This window comes from Puntigrus tetrazona, chromosome 12 (genome assembly GCF_018831695.1).
Source record: "Puntigrus tetrazona isolate hp1 chromosome 12, ASM1883169v1, whole genome shotgun sequence".
NCBI classification, from domain to species: Eukaryota; Metazoa; Chordata; class Actinopteri; order Cypriniformes; family Cyprinidae; genus Puntigrus; species Puntigrus tetrazona.
In genome coordinates this window covers 19,294,238-19,312,220 of record NC_056710.1, presented here as the reverse complement: position 1 = coordinate 19,312,220, position 17,983 = coordinate 19,294,238, and the positions used below count along the sequence as shown (strand labels likewise).

Sequence of the window (17,983 nt, the reverse complement as noted above, 5' to 3'; positions counted from 1 at the left end):
GAGCCATATTCACAAGAATAAATATGAAATACTTTCAAATACAGTGTTTAGTTCACTAGTTTAGGTCATTTCGTATCATGTAGCGTTGTTTTTTTTACAGTATTTAGTCGTCTAGGCATTTAAATTTATTCAATGAAATTTAGGATAGTTTTAATTTGTTTCTTCACAATACGTTAATGTTCATTTATACAGTTTAGAATGTAAAAGTAGTAATATATGTGTGGAAATTAACATTAACTTCAATTCAAAATGTTGTTGTTAGCCATTTAATGCACGTTAATGAACTAAATCTCACTGTAAAACATTAATCCTTTCATTTTTGTTGAGAAAAATAGTAACAATTTACATATTAGTAATGTATTATGTAATATTAACTTGCAAGGAGAAGTACATTTGTTACTGTATTTATTAACCGTTATCAGTGTTAAAGTACAACTGTTTATTGTCAGTTCAGTTTATTTACATTTTTCATTGTAATTACATATATATATATATATATATATATATATATATATATATATATATATATATATATATATAGTACAGTACATAAGTACATATAAAAAAATTCTTAGTTGTAAAAAAGATTACATTTTTACAAAAAAAAGGCTCAGTTTTAATTCTATATCACTTCCGGTTTCTTTGATCTTGTTTGTGCCACTTATCAATTTCTCAGTAAAATTGTTTCTACACCACAAGTGCATGTATAATTTACTTTTTTAGCACAAGAATATATGTGCAAATGATTAGTCTCGATAAGTGTTTTTTTTTTTGGGCGTACATCACAAAATGTGGTGCTACTGTGTGAAAATATGAGCGTACAAAGACACAATAGTCGAAATGTTGTTTTAGAAAATGCACTTTTAGCTGCTTTTTGGTTATTTTGACATTTTAAAAAAGCACCATTGTACTGCTCCAGCCATCCTAAATGGGATTAGCTCATAATCTACAGAAAACAATAGTCTCTTCCATTTATTCCGTCAGGCTGGAAGAGCCACAGACATGCATGCTGGAATGAAAGGAATGACGAGAGTGTGTGTGATTGAAGCACACTCAATGTTTCTGGCACAACTTGAGCTCCAGAAAGCTTCAGTCGAGGGTCCCAGTCTGACTGACGGAGAGTCGCTCCATGTGTCCTATACAAACAGGACCAGAATTATCCTTTATCAGCAATCCCATGCAGTACCAGTGGGCCGGCTTCACAGCCCGAGTCAAGCACGTCTGATCGGGATTAAAGATGGACATGCCGCCTCTCCATGCTCCAGCGGCCTGAAATCCATAACCGGATTGGATGTGTCGCGCCATTAGAATTAAACCCAGCATCAAAGGCAGGCTGCTGGAAGGAGAACTCGCTCGCTGTCCAAACCTACTTAATGGAGGCCCTTCCCGAGCGAAGAGAGCAGGGACCGTGGGTTGGACCGGGCTGTGTTCAGGTATTGGATGCGGTGAGATGAGGTCTTCAGCCACTTATACCCAGAGCTGGAATGCCAAACACATTTCCAAAGGATTGTGGGGAATCCGGCTGACATGGTAAAGAGGGTTGGTTGTGGTATGCCGTCCACTCGCTGTCCAAAATATCACCATGGGAGCAGAAGAAGAAACAAACAGAGAACAATGAAATAAAATACAGGAAACTAAAATTTTAAAAGTTGTTTTTCATATTTATTTCATGGTTTTTTTACACCTTTATTTTTATAGAAATATAGATAAAAGGGGTGAAATATAGTTTAATGTAGATGTTATTATACAAGAGCCACATGATTTTTTCATTGTTACATTTTTTTCTCCCAAAAAGACCTGTCCTGTTGTTTTCTGTGTAGAAGTGTAGAAATTTCAGAAACATTTACAAAGAAATGGCAAGGAACGCATTGAAACAAACATCAAATTTTGAAATAGAAAGACTTGAATGTTGTAGAAACAATTTTCACTCAGAAATTGCTAATTAATTTTACAATTAATTACAAATATATCAAATAATGACATCCTCATAACTTAACATTTTGCTTGCATTATGCATGTTTACTGTTTGTTTATTATATGCATATGCGTACATGTATATGTATAAATGTATTTAATATGTAAACATGACATGGAAATGTTTGCATCCATGCGTAATAAATGTACACAGTACACACTCATATTATCATGTAAACGTTATGTTTGACAGCATTTCAGACCTTTTGGAAGTTGTTTTTATCTCCGTTTTATCTATGACGTAGCTCTGTCGTCTCCGTCCGCAGAATTCATCGTGCAATTATTCGCATTTTCTCAAACAGGAGGTGACATGCTAATGAATTAACAGATGATGGGTGGGTCGTCAATGTTTACGGGAGGAGTGCTGATGCTCGATGACGGTAAAGTGAATAAAAATGAATTTACCGCTCTTGTCTCATTTGCAGGAAATTTTCACGTCTCGCATGCAACTGGCACGGTGTGAATCCTCTCATCTGTGCGCTTGGAGCCTCGCACAGACAGACGCGTATGTTGACATCGCCCGTCACCTCTTTAATTTACATTGTGCTGGAAAGTTTTCATAAAAAAATCTGTTTTAAGAAAGAAAGACGAGAGAGAGATACGTCCCACCTCATTGATCTAGCTGAAGGACAGATGTGGCGTCAACCTGGCTTGTTTAATTAACCCATGCCGGAGGTGCAGATTGAAATTCAGACACTACGCTGTATGAAAATGGCAAATTAGCAAGTGCCCAACATTAAAAATGTGAGAAGGGTTAGAAAAGGAATTGTTCTTAGTAATTCACGACCTAAAGATCTGAATTAACACTTCGGTTTAGGGTTAGTAAACGTCAAGGCATGCATCCATCGTATGCGAAGGATTTATAAAGTGAATAATTGTGATCTCCAATCTCCAAAAGAGACCATACTGACGCATTCAAACCAAGAAATAAGCATGTTTTAGGCTTTATAACAAAGCGTGTGATGATTTCACATCAAAGTCTGAAACTCAAACTGATACGCTGCTAACAAAATATGCTTTTTATATATACAGATAGGAAAAAAATAAATAAAAGCCAAGACAAACACAAACACGCATGCATGCATATATGTGTGTGTGTGTGTGTGTGTGTGTGTGTGTGTGAACTTTACAATTTTACAGGTCAAATGTAAGCTGCAGGAAATTAATTCACTCTCACCAGGTTTTGTGCATGTCAGCTCTAGCACTAACGTAAGTAAATATAAATTCATATTAAAATAACATTGTCATTTCAATGCTACTTTTCATTCAAATGGCTATGCCGCTAACATAATTTGCAATGAAAACCGTGCATTAAATTAGAAAAATAAAGCAAATCATCTGACTTTTGTATCCCACAGTATATTTATAACAACAATAAAAGCGCTTTCATCTAAACAGATAAATGGATGAACAACTCATACATGTATATGAAAAATAATAGCGTTTTGAAATGATTAGTTTCGCTCTCGCGGTTTCGTTCGCTTATAGTAGTGTATTAGTTTGATAAATTGCACGCAATAAAGCCAAACTCTAATGAAAATGGCGCATGAATGCTGGAACGGAAGGTGAGAATTTTTGTCATATGGAATTAGATGTAGGTTGTATTCAGCAAACGGAAACGGAAGGCACATTGGATTCATTTGTTCTGACAAATTGGTAATTTGAAGAGAAAAAAAAAAATTAGATTGCATTTCAGGCTTTTAATCAGAGAGGCATTAGTTAATTTATCAAGCACTGTATAATTTGTCTTTGAGTGTTCCTGTATTTCTCTCAGTAATAGCATATCCAGTTTGGCTCTCTTGGGTCGTTCTCAGCTAATTAACGTGTGGCTGAATCCTATTGCATTATCACGATTGAACCTGCTGTACACAACTCTGACTGCAATAACAATGTTGAGGGAATAAAAAAAAAAAAGAGGCATGCATAGAGAAGCTGAAGTAATTCTAGGTCAACAGTTATTTCCTGAAACTTCACAATAAATTTAGAAAACAATTTATAGAGCATGCATTAATAAAAAAAACAATGAAAGCATGACTCTGATTAAACACTGGAATTTTAAGTCAATGTAACCCTTTTCACGTTCTCAGTTATTCATTTCCAATAAAAGCCCTTCCGAGCATTACGTCTTGGTTAATTTACAATATAACATAACCTTATTATAAAATTTGTACCAATACGGTCTGCTCGGAGCTTTGGGCTTTCCCAAGCAGCATTCGATATGTGGGTCAGGAACGATGCAATTAATCAAGACTTGAGAAACAACAGTTTGCATTTTCCATTGGAATAAAACAATTTGTACGAAGCGAATTGATCACGGCATTGATTAACCCGTCAGCTCCGGTTCAAACGCAGAGCGTTGAGGCAGTCCAAAGCCGAGGGCTTCCCTTCGTTCCGGATGTGATTGGATCGTTCAGCACCTCTCAAGAGCCTGATGAATATTCAAAGATCCAGGGTAAAGGAGATGCCGGCATGGAGAGGCCAAGTGCATTTATCAGCAGCAGATTTAAAGGTCAGTATCTGTGGACGCAAACCATTCGGTGTCATAAATTGTAATCCTGAAAACTCAATTATTCACAATTTATCTTGCATCCTCAAGAAGCGTGATGTCAGAGTCAGGTCGTTTTTAGCATGCACTTTACCATGACATGACCTTTTTCGGTAAAGAAGCACAGCTTAATCGCGAAGTGCAAGCTGCTCATGCCAGGCAACGCGAGAGAGACATTAGAAGAATGAGCGCGGCACCATCTGTGGGCAGGAAGTGATGAGGCGAAACCTGGCGAAAACGGTAACGCGAGTCTGCTCTTCATTACATTCCTAAACGCTGCTCAACTGTTCCGGCTCGAGGATGTCTAAATAGTTTGCTGTCTCTTACTGCAGATATTTACGTCGACTTGGTCTTTATCCTTTTTATTAAACCCATCAGCACTTCCGTAGTTCTTTGCTGGTTTAGCAAGGAATGTGTAAAAAAAAATTATATTAAGTGGACTTAACTATTATGCAATTGCATTTTAATTCAGAACTTGATGCAATGCAATATTTGGGTACATACGTTTTTACATTGTACTTATTACTTACATATTTGTTGTCATTTCTGTAATTAGATTTATAATTACGCTGCTGACCCATCCCTACCCAAACCACCAAACCTGTCCCTAACTTTACCTACATCCTGCCACAATTGGATGAAAAGTTTTTTGCAATATGATATGACCACATAAGACCGACTAATATAAAGTGTGACCCAAAAAAAAAAGATGGCGTTTGTAATCTTGTAACGTAGATTTGACGACATTTAACTTCTGAGTGACTGAAAGTGATTCATTCAGTAAGAATACAGTATTTTTTTTTTATTAAATGCTACTCTTTTAAACATTTTATTAATAAAAAAAAATAAAATAATATATATATATATATATATATATATATATATATATATTTAAAAATAATAATAATAATAAGCAACCCAACTGTTTTCTACATGGCTAATCAGTAATATAATAATAATAATGGTAACACTAGTCTCCTAACTAGCTGCATGCATATTACTAGAATATTTGCCATTTATTAGTTGTAATTAACCACATATTAATGCCTTTTTCTGCATGACCTTACTCTACACCCTTAATCCTACCCAGTACCTAAACTTAACAAACACCTTACTAGCTATTAAAAGAATTTATTGTGGGAAAATACATAGTTATAAAGTTATAAAGTGTTGCCTATTCTAAAGTGTTACCATAAATTGCTTGACCACCTAGGGTCATAACAAGCAGCTAATCAGCTTATTAGAATGATTCTGAAGGATCATGTGGCACTAAAGTAACGATGCTGCAAATTTAGCTTTGATCACACGAATAAATTACATTTGAAAAAGTATTCAAATAAATATGGTCATTTTAAATGATAAAAATATTAACGAAATAAATGCAGCCTCGACGAGCATAATACACTTCCTTCAAAAACGAGTTAAACCAATCGCATACATTTGAATGGAAGTGCATATTAAAGACTCAGCATTTTAAGTATGCTTGATGACTTGGCTAAATACGTCAATCAAAATGCACCAACCTTTTTTTTTGGCTTTAGCGACAAAACACATTGCCTGTTCCCTCCTTCCATACGGTCTCTGAGCATGAGTGTCTATCTTTCTCCGACTCCTGAAAACAACAGGTGCAGCGGCTCCAGCGGAGGATCCAGACTCGTCTCTGGTGTGTGTGGGCCGTGGAGGACTCATCTGGAGATCCAGGCTGGACGGGGGGAGACGCCGAGAGTCACGCTTCTCTCGCACGCTTATTAACTTCAATCCAGCAGAACTCATGCCAAATCACTCAAAACATTCGCACTGCCTTCGTGTCGCTCGCCATCACTCACAGGTCTGTTCTTAGGTAAAAAAAAAAAAAAAAACGTGTCATAAAACAAGTTTGTATCAGTCATTTCATTAAACGATCATTGAAGAGCGAGTTGCACATGAACAACAATTCACTTTATTTTTGTAACGCGGTTAAGTCACGTATGACGTTGTTAAAAAGATAGGCTTTATCTATTGGGAATGGTACAAATAGAAACGTAAAGGCTTTTGCAAACCATTTTACTTCCGTAATGTAATGGATTTCCAAGTCAAAGTGGAAATTTTTTACAAAATAAGACTTTTATCTCTTGGGGATCGACTGGTAAACGTGCAAGAAAATGTCAAAATTAATTGCCAGTGCTATTTCGCGTATAACTTGATCTTCAGCGAAATCATGATTATGTTCAGAGTGCTTAAATTGTTTCCTGTAATGTTGTGCGTAACCAAGAGAAATAAAAAAGAAAAAAACAGGTGCCACGATTGTGGATTTTTGACCTTTCATGCAGTTTGTAACCCAGCTCTAAGTGCATGAAAACATCCCGGATAGTTTTAAACGTGAACGTGCACCGTCTCGACAGAAAGAGTTGAGTGAGTCCCAAGCTAGGTGTCGCTTTTGGAGTAGTAAAATCTCACAAATAAGGTAAAAACAAATGTATATTATAATAAAATGAAAGAGCTTTGTGACCTTGCATGCATATCAGCTCCCAAAACCACAATATGATCCTTTCATCACCCAAAAATATGGGCACTTTAAACGGGCAACTGGTTGCTAAAAATGTAGAAAGTAAAATACAAATATAACAAAGAATTTATTTATACATTATATCTTCTAAATATAACTTGACCTTTTAATGAAAAATGAAACTTATCGAATTGGAACCGATTAATACAATTTTAATAATAATACTAATAATAACAATTAATTAATTAATACATCAGTATATACAAAGCATCATAAAACAAGGTTTCTATAATTCCTGAAATACTGAAAAATATAAGACTTAAAGCTCAAAAAAACAAATGCATCAGTTTATGCACTCTAAATACAATCATAACTTCGTGGAAGAGCAATCCATTTTACTTCCACTTATTTCCAAGCGAAATAGGAAATGTCTAAAAAATATAGGACTTTAATCTATAGGGGATTGATTGGATTATGAAAAGTGCTTAAAAAACAAGAGGAGCTGGTGACGTAAGTATAGAAAGGAATAGCAAGCACCAAAAAAAAAAAAAAAAAAGTGCATCAAAAAGAGTCATTTCTGATTTCCACAAAACAACAAAAAAGGCCCTTTTTTGATGCTCTGCACATGTGACATTCTTGGATCTGCATTTCCCCGATCCATTCCGTGTCCTGACGATTTGAACGTGACCGTCAGTGCGGTGGGATTTTGGAGCGGGTGCCTGCGCCCCCTCCATCTCCCTGATGAATATTCAGGACTCCCGAGCCTTTTCACTGCAATAATAGGCCAGCCATCTCCGGCCTGCCTTTGGGGGAAAGACTTCACGAGTAGCAGATTATTTCAACCTGTGTGTGAAAGAGGCTCGTTCCTTTTTTTAAGACGCCTTGCAAAGGATGAAATCTTACTTGCAAAACTCCTGTTGCCGCCCCAGAGACGGCTTACAGGTGGACCATCGTCATCATCATCATCATCTCCATCCTCGACTCCTAAATTATCCCGGAAAGCAGGAGCGAGCCGGATCCTTCTCGGGCTGTTTTGTCCAAACTGGCGGCGCAGATGGGATAATGACTTTTACAAACAGCATTCTGATGAGAGGAGGGGAAAAGGAACGGTACGTAAAATGCACAAAGGCCTCCATAAGCACATCGGGCTCTGCATCTGGAACAAACTAAAAAGATGTTTAATAATTTAGAAGCAAGCAGGCAGGCCTGCTGCAGCTGTTGTGTGCAGACGAGCATGAAAGGCGTCTATGTGGCAGCTGGCTCGTGCCTCTCCCCTGGTTTCGGTGTGGTGAGGAGACGGCAGATTTGGGATTAGTCAATCCCTGATACTCCTGCCCATCTGCCACCAAGACCCCTCTGCTAACTTGCTCCTGCAAAAGACAGAGGGAGAGAGAGAAGAGAGGCAGTGCACCGGAAACTAAAATGAGAAAACTGATGGCTCCAGTCCTGAGTGCTGATTGGTCAGTGCAGAGTTCAAGCGTGCTAAATGACACAATAAAGTAATAGTTATGACTCAAAAACACCTGTTCACTATCACTGCGCTCTTTCCACGGTGGCATCTGCAGCATTAATAAAAAAATGTAAAGAAATCGTGTTTTTAATATCTTTTATAAATATTAAACATTTAATGAACGTTATAAGGCACTTAAATAGTGCTACAATACTGGATAAAAGTTTGGAATAATAATTTTTTTGAAATGTTGACATAAATCTGTGCTCACCAATTTGAGCAAAATACTGTAAAAATATTATTAAATGTCATTACAAAATTATTATTATTTTTAAAACTAATATACTTTAAAATGTACAGTTTAATTGGATACATTTATTCCTGCGATTGAAGCTGAGTTTTTACATAATTCTTCATAAACAATTTTAATATGATGCTAATCAATCAATCAGTATGAAAACACATTTTGCTGCTTTTTATTCATTTATTTAGTTTTTTAAAAGCCATTATGCTAATTTTGTTTCAGTAAGATTATTGTTTACTTTTTTTTTGTAAGTACTAAGATACTTTTATTCAGCTGCATCAAATTTAATTGGTGAAAACTGATATAGTTATAATGTTACATACTTTTTTTTTTTTCAAAGCCTTTTGTAATGATGCTAAAAAAGTCAGCATTTCATTACAGGAATATATCACATATTAAAATGTATTCATACAGAAATTCGTTCTCCTGAATTGTAACATTTAACGATAAAATAATATTCCAAAATAATATCCTTTTCGCTGTATTGAAAAATGTATACGTATATATAAAGAAAGAAATTATTCCAAACATTTGACAGATAGTTTACAGTGTGAGAATCACAATCCTCTCTGAAAGCACATGCATGTATTCAAGTGTACTCTCTCTCTCACTCACACACACACACACACACACACACACTGCATAAAGCAGGCTCGGCCCTTCACCCGTGTGTGTTTTGTTGACATGTGGCTGGAGCCGCAGCACTATCATCCCGTCGCTCCAGGGCACGTTTTGCACTCCACACATTTTCACGAATACAAAATGTCGCTGCCCACAAACAATGCTCGGGCCTAATTGGCCGAATTAACCAAGTCTTGTCTCTCGTCGCCATACTGATTAGCAAAGCTCAGCTGGGACGATTGTGGGGCCGGGGAGCTGGGGGGAGAATGGAGGGATTTGTGACGGGAGGAGGGGGCAGGTGAAGCAGCATTTGCCCATGAAAGAGACGCGATCCTGGGTAGAGTCCCAGCTGGGCCGCCTGTCTCAGAGTGCCAGAAAGATCACGGTTAACAGTGAGGGTTGTTGTTGCATTTTGTGCCTTGTCTGACAATGAAGGAACACACGAAGGAATTTATTGTACTTACTGATACTACACTGTTACTATAAAAATAGTTTTATTGAATACAAATTAATAGTTTAATTATATAATAAATAGCATTACAAAATATTATATATATATATATATATATATATATATATATATATATATATGATCCTGATTAAAATGCTAACATATTTTATACCATTTCTTATATAATTATACTATAAAATATAATACTACAATATTCATTTAGATTTTTACAAATTAATATAATTAGAAAAATGAAATTCTATAATAATAGTATAATAAAATTATACTGTGTGATGTATGATGATAATGATATAATAAAATGTGATAAAAAAATAATATCATAAAACATGAATAAAACAGAACTTGTCATTATTTTATGAGTAAACCACTCAGCTTTGGAAAGCGTAAATAATAATGCTTTATAAAATCTACATGTTTTTTGTGGTTAAGATACTAAGTGGTTCATTTTCCACAGAAACTAAGCCTTCAGTCTTAAACTTACCCAAAGAAATATTTGTGCTGCTTTGAATATCATTTGAACATGCTAATCTAGTTCTGAGTAATCACTCCTATTATCCTACTAAATTAATGCAAAGTATTTTCAAATTAATGGTAAATCTAATATTAATATAACATATGTGTATGACACTTCTAAATTTATCATAGAAACGTTAGGAACCATTTCAGGCCAATAAATCAAATCTAAACCACATAAAAGTTATCTGGAAGGCTCAAATCTCTATTTAGTTTTTTTTTTCTTCTACTGATCATGTGGTGTATTTTTGGGAAGCCTTTTAACCCACCGGTGCTCTGGGGAGATATTAAAAAATGAGTCTCCAGTATCGGGTAGTAGATTAAACCTCGGCTCCAACAAAAAGAGGAATAGAGAACAAACCTTTCCCTCTGTAATTTTTCCCAGGTGACTTAACCAAGGGAATATGTGTTCAAGGTTGTGGGACAAGGTCCTGATAGTGACAAAGCACAAAGACGGGGAGTTTATTCCACCTCAATATGGTGTGTGATCTCAGAGGAGATCCCGCAGCTGTCCAATAGCTCGCCGCTGACTCCCATGTTACGCTCCTCAGATCAATCTCGCCATCTCTTCCTCTTTTAAGGCACGGCTACGGCAGTCGGAAGCGCATTAAGTATTTTCCTCTCCACCGCGCTCCCACAAGGCCGCAAACAACAAACTCCCAGAGTCGGGCTCACGTTCGGGGAGGAGGCAGATATTCCAGCTGTACTCAAGCGCTGGTAGTTAATTCTTCACTCGCCCAGAGCCATACGACTACCCCGCCAACCACGCTCCTCGTGTACTTTTGCACGATTAAAACACATTTCTGATACAGTTAAGTTTCAGACGGCTGTCATTAATTATATTTTACTTAATTCCCAAGCCTTCTCCCTCTGTTCCCTTTCATTTACGCTCTTCTCTTCCCTTAACCCGCCTTGTGTTTTGGGAGCGTCCAACGCCGTCCTACTTAACTTTTCCTTCGTCTTGCGTGTGATCTTCAAATGGGAGGCATCACCGCTGATCAATCGTCCACGTTTCTCGCAGCACCTCTTTTTAAACCTGGGAAATCGCTCGTCACCGGTGAAAAAAGTCATTGTATTCCCCGTAGAGCGGCTCGGTGCGTGTGATCAGGGATCTGTCTGGAGAAGTGGCGTTGGGAAAACTGATCTGTAGCTGTTCTGATCTACTCCGCTTCTCAGAGGTTTTGTTTTTGTTTCTCAACAGCACAAACAGATGCAAAGTGGAACTTATAGCACTTGTACTTTGTCAAACTTTCCTTTTCTTTCTTTTTTTATCCAGCATTATCATGAGTGAGTAAGTTTTATGTCGAGGCTTTGCATTTTCGTGCATATGTCTCGTTGAAACTTTTTAAGAGATTTTATCGGCACTGTGGATAATAATCAAATAACAGTAATCGCTGTCCTTTTTCCTTGCTATATTTTAGTGATTTCTTGCTAGATTTAGTGACACTAAAAATTCAAATTCAACTATATGAAGTACAATGTCAGTGGGAGAAGTGAAAAAAATATAGATACAGTTTTCAAAAACAGTTTTCAGGAGTTTTATGCTGACCATTGGATCACTGTAAATAAATAATAACATGTATGTGTAAATAAATAATAACATGTGCATTAATATTTTTTTTTTTAAGCTAAGATAAACGTTAATTTGTTATATAACTTTTCAAAAATTACTTGTTAAAAAAAAAACTAAAAAAACATACTATTTTCTTTCTTCCACTCTTAACCATGACAATAAATTCTTATTTTGCTGCTCATTAATAGTTAGTAAAGTAGTTTAGGTATTGGGTAGGATTAGAGATGTGAAATAAGATCATGTAGAATAATGCATTAATATGTGCTTATATTATATTATATTCTAGTAATATCCATGCTAAGAAGCAACTGATTGGTGTAACCGTAAAAAATAAAGTGTTACAAAATATGAAATAAATAAAGTAGTTCATACGGCAATCATAACACTTTAGTACAGGGACCAATTCTCACTATTAACTGTTATTAGCTGTTTATTAGCATGCATATTACAAGCATATTGGCTCTTTATAAGTACTTATAAAGCACATATTAATGTCTTATTCTGCATGAATATCAGCATTTATATCAGCAAATCAGAAGTATAATGAGGCAAAAGTAATAGCTGATAGTTTAGTAAAACTAGTCCGCAAACTCAAGTGTTACCATACCGCTTCGCTACTTCATTCATGAAGTGAACCGACTCAGTGATTCAGTTGCAGAGTGTAACACCTAACTGAAACGTTGTACAGGTTTTGATCATTATAATAACAACAACATCACACATTTAGATGCAAAGTATACCTTCACAAGTTCAGTGCATCATTATTCCTCACCGACCACCTCACCTCTGCCTCTCTCACTTTCTCTTTCACACTCAGACACACACACACACACACACACACACACACCCCCCTCTTGTGCCCCGGAGCCTTGTGGTCTGACTAAAGTGACACGGGGGGCTGCAGTATTGCCGCGGGATACGCGAGGCTCAAGGTGACCAGTGGGTTCTTTCATCAGCATCACGGATCGATACGGATTCGAACAGAGAGTCCTTCCGTGTCCCTGAGGACCGGTCTAGAGCGTCCAGCTGGGGGCGAGCCCTGAGCCAGGCAGCTTACTCTGGATTCACACACACAGAGGATAATCAGACACATCGGACACTCGCCACGACGACCGCCGCTGTTAAAGCAATAATTCACTTCAAAATGAACATCATTTACCGTTGAAAATGCCATTCCTTTTGATGCGACAAACACGCATGCTGTTATTTTTTTTATATTCATTAAAAAAAATTATAATAATAATAATGAAAAATAAAAGTTGTTTATATGATAGTCAAGGAATGAACAGTTTTTCCACCACAGAATAAAAAAAAACACTTTGTGACTTTGTGTCTATAATTCTGACTTCTTTCCCCTGACAATTCCAAGTTTTTCTCACAATTTAATTTTTTTTCCCACAACTCTCATATGAACTCACAATTGCAATTAATATAAAAATAAAATAAAAGGAAATAAAAAGGTAATTGTGACTTATTTTATCTAGAAATGATATGTTATAATTATATATATTTTCCATTTTAATATATATTTTCCCACAATTTTTAAAAACTGTAAACTGAATTGCAATTTCCACCAGTGTAAATAAATTGATAAATGAAGGTAATTGTGACTAATTATACACACACACACACACACACACTGTTGGGACATAGACTAACCATAAACTTTTAAACTTTAAATTGTTAGAAAAATGTCTGAAATTAGAGAAGAAATCGTATTTACACATCATAAAACATTAAGATTACACTTGCACATTTTTATATATGAGGATGGACATAATTTGCCCCGATCATGATTACAGGTATCCCAGGATGCATCACTGCAGAAATTGTTATCCTCTGTGTCTCATAATCCCAGACCAGGATGCTCCTATAAAAGATTTCCAGCTGTGCACAATGATCATACATTTATAAATGCAGGTCCTAATTAGTGATGGGTTGCTGTCTGCGCTAAAGATGTTGCTGTTAAGAGCAACAGAGTTTTCCCTCAAATTGATCACTTGAGGAAATCAGGCTCTACCCCCTTCCCCGTGCCATGGCCCCCCTATCGCCTGAATCCCACCCTTTCGCTTTCCGATGGCATACAAGGCAATTACGGGCGGCGACATTGTGCGACGCCACGTTCGGGTTGCAGCTGGACAGATATTTGAAACAAGTCAGTGTTTAATTAGGTTACACAGTCATTTCCTCCCCTGCAAATTAAAGCCCCAGAACCTCACACAATTAATCTGCGTCTGCAGGTCCCGTGCGGTTCCCCTGGAGAACCCGCTCCGGTTCTTCAGATCTGACCCTCTGGGCCCTCGCTGCCACGGGGAGAAAAGCAATTATAAAAACAGCCCTCACTCTAATCGGCACAAACTCTAGCGCACGCACAGTTATTGATATTCCGGAAAAAAAGGGAAGTTAATTTAGCTCCTGACTTTTAATTGCTAAAACAGTTTTGTTATGTGTTACAGTAGCAAATGCAACCTTGACAACATAATACTCCTGTGTATTTAACAGAGGCTATTAGGGTGATATACTGTAAAGTTAGAGATATCATGCCCAAATAACATTTTTGTGCGAGCCAAAAACAAAAATAGTAATTAAAATGTCCTTCACATGTTAAACAGTCTTAGCCCACTTTCAAAACTCCCAAAGCAACCGTTGCACCCTGGACACCGAAAGCTGTGACTGCCCATAAAAGATATAACCAAATCAGCATGTTGTACATTAGTAGACTTAGTGTAATTAAATGGTACAGCATGAGTAATATTGTTTTGTGCATCAGCCTTTAATTAAACTACATATTTTTACTGCAATTTTAATTAGTGGTGTTTGCTAAGGTGAGCATCACTTACTTAAAATCACTTTTGGTGATTTGAACAAACTCCAACCCTGAGTATTGCACTTCTGTTCGGTATGTAATTTTATCTATGCACACACACACACCACACACACACAGGCACACACACACACATATACACATATACATTCGCAACACTCTAGCAACCATGAGCAACACTGCAGCATTTACCTTAAAAATACATAGTTTATTACAAATAAATACCTTAGCAACCACCCATAAAATCTTGCATCAAGCATGTACCTTGAAAATGTCTAGCAAGATCCAAGCAACTGTCCCCAAAATTGTTGCATCCATCCGTTAAACTGAATAGCAAAACCCCTAGCATCTACCTAGCAATTGCAGAGCAACACCCTAGCAACCACCCACATCATCCAAGCATTCATTTAATCAAAACTGCCTAACAACAACTCACATCATCTTAACATCCATCTAGCAACTGCATAGCAAACCTTAAAATCATCCTTATCATTCTATCAGCCACCTTGGACCTGCATAGCAACACCCTAACAACCACCCACAACATCTTAGTATGTATATTTTTAGAAAATGCAGAGCAACACCCAAACAACTGCACCTACAATTCTAACAACAACCTAGCAACTACATAGCAACATCCTGCCAACCACCCACACAAAGCATTCTAGCTTCTAGCTGTATCTAACAACTGCGTATATACATTGTGGCACTGAATTTGCAATTGCATAGCAACACCCTAGCAACAACCCACATTATCCTAGCAACCATCTACCTAAGCAAACATACACAAAATCCTAGTGTCTTCTTAGCAACTTCATAACAATCCCTTAGCAACCATTCTCATTCTAACAGCCACCTCGCAACTGCACAGCAACACCCTACCAACAACAGCAAAAAATCTTAGGATCTACTTAAAAAATGCATAGCAATACCAAAGCAACAACCCACCCAAAACCTAGATTCCATCTTGCAACTGCACATCACAGCACTGACCTTGCAACTGCGTAGTAACACCCTAACAACAACCCACCTCATCCTTACATCCATCTACCAACTGCATTGCAATACCTTAGCAACCACCCTCATCATCCTAGCAGCCACCTAGCAACTGCATAACAACAACCAAGCAACCACCCAGATTCTAGCTTCTCTTCTGCAACTGCCTATATACAATGTAGCATTCTCCGTGCAGCTGTAGCGACACCTTAAGAATAACCCACATCATCCTAGCAGTCACATAGCAATTGCATAGCAACACCCTAGCAACCACCCACAGTCTAGCTTATCTCTTGCAACTGCCTATATACAATGTAGCATTCTTCATGCAAATGTGGCGACACCTTAGCAATAACCCACATCATCCTAGCAGTCACATAGCAATTGCATAGCAACACCCTAGCAACCACCCACATTCTAGCTTATCTCTTGCAACTGCCTATATACAATGTAGCATTCTCCGTGCAGCTGTAGCGACACCTTAGCAACACATCATCCTAGCGCCTAACTGCATTGAGATACACCTTACAAGCACTGCTGATAATTCTAAGAAAATCGAAGATGTAGTTCACTATGTCAGTACTTAATATGTGTAACAAGGAGTTGTGATGAAATCAGTGGATTCCATGCAGCAGGGCTTGAAAAAGCGGTCAGGCGGGATGCTTTTTTCTTTTCTTTTTTTTTAAACAAAGTTTTTGTGTGACAAAGTGGTACACAAGAAGAACACGGAACGAGAACAAGGAAAAGCCATTTGACCACACACCATGCCCATGGCCCATTTTTGTAGATAATTTCCCCCAGAGTCACATTTAATTGCTGCTTGAGTGCCCTCAATCTTTAAACATTCTCCATCATTCTCTGCGTCATTTATTTTTCAGGATGACAAAGGAAGGGCTAAAAAAAGGCACGCAAACAGAAAATACCTCAGCTTTAACGAGTGGCCCGACGTGACAGGTAACGACACGTTTAAAGACTCGTTTAAGAAGGCCGGGCCTTCATTGCTTTTAGCACATTAAAAGCGAGCTTAGGGCAGCAGAAGGGGGATTTGCATTCTTCTCAGAAGCTGACTTTGCAAGTGTGTTTGTCTACAAAGCAGTTTAAAATGAAGCTATACATGATTCATGTTTGCTGCTTTCAAGTTGCTCCTCGCTCAAGAACAGGACTTCACATTACTGTAGGCTAATTATTTGAAGCTGGCTTGGGCAGGAGAGACAGGTTGTCTGGGATAGAAAACATGTAAAAGCGGAGGGAATACTAAATAAGAACGCAGCTAGAGACCAGTACGAGCAAAACATATTGGGAAAGATCATATATGTATTTATTTTACTTTTACTGCATGCATTGCTTTTTTATTGCAATCAAAATCTTGTGTCCGTTTCTTCAACTTCTGACACTTTTATGTCCCAGTGCTTTATAGATTTATTTCACATTTAAGTTATATGAAGTCACACTGAAAACTACTTTTAATAGCTTTACCCTTGTCCCAGTTCCAGACTTTTGAATGTAAACTATGGAAATCCATGATACAAATATATGTTTAAAAGTTTAATAATAATAATATAGAATAAAGAAAAAGAAAAAAAAACAAAACAAAAACATTACTGCTATTATTACTATTATTATAATAAAACTATTAACATTTTTAAACTATTACAATCTACACATAGCGCAAATACTCATAAGAAAAAAAAATACTTTTTTAAAATTGATTCATTTCACACTAAAAATGATTTAACTTTAACTTAATTTGAGCAGTTATTAGAATAACCTTTTCCCAGACCCAGACTTTTGATCTTATTATTGCTTATATAACATATTATTATGACTATTATTAATATTAATATTATGTTAATAATAAATTATTAAAACCTATTCACATTTAAACTATTAGCATCTTAACAAAAAGTGAAAAAAAAACACCAATACGTTTTGTGAGAAAATGATTTGTATACATTTTTGTAATTATTATTATTATTATTATTATAGAATTGTCTTTTTTGTATTTTTGATCTTTAAGGGGGAAGTAAGAACAAGATCAGCAGGTCATTGGCAGACATTTATATCAATTCAAAACAAATAAATAAAAATAAATTATGTACATACATAACAACTGGACTGCGACCTGTGGCGTGAGATATCAAAAACATGAAAAAAAAAAAAATGCATTTTCATTCTTAGACTTACAAATAGCATCAGAGAGGCGTGCCTGGTCCAAAAGTAAGTCTA

The 17,983-nt window shown here is 36.7% G+C and overlaps 1 long non-coding RNA gene across 1 annotated transcript; it reads right to left on the bottom strand.

Moving 5' to 3' along the window:
- Positions 1-3,094: 3,094 nt before the first annotated feature.
- LOC122355668 lies at positions 3,095-8,630 on the bottom strand. The gene is made up of 3 exons (XR_006252234.1): positions 7,908-8,630; positions 6,043-6,354; positions 3,095-4,491 (listed from the first exon to the last, which is right to left on the bottom strand). It is a non-coding gene; the product is annotated as an uncharacterized LOC122355668 (long non-coding RNA).
- Positions 8,631-17,983: the final 9,353 nt, after the last annotated feature.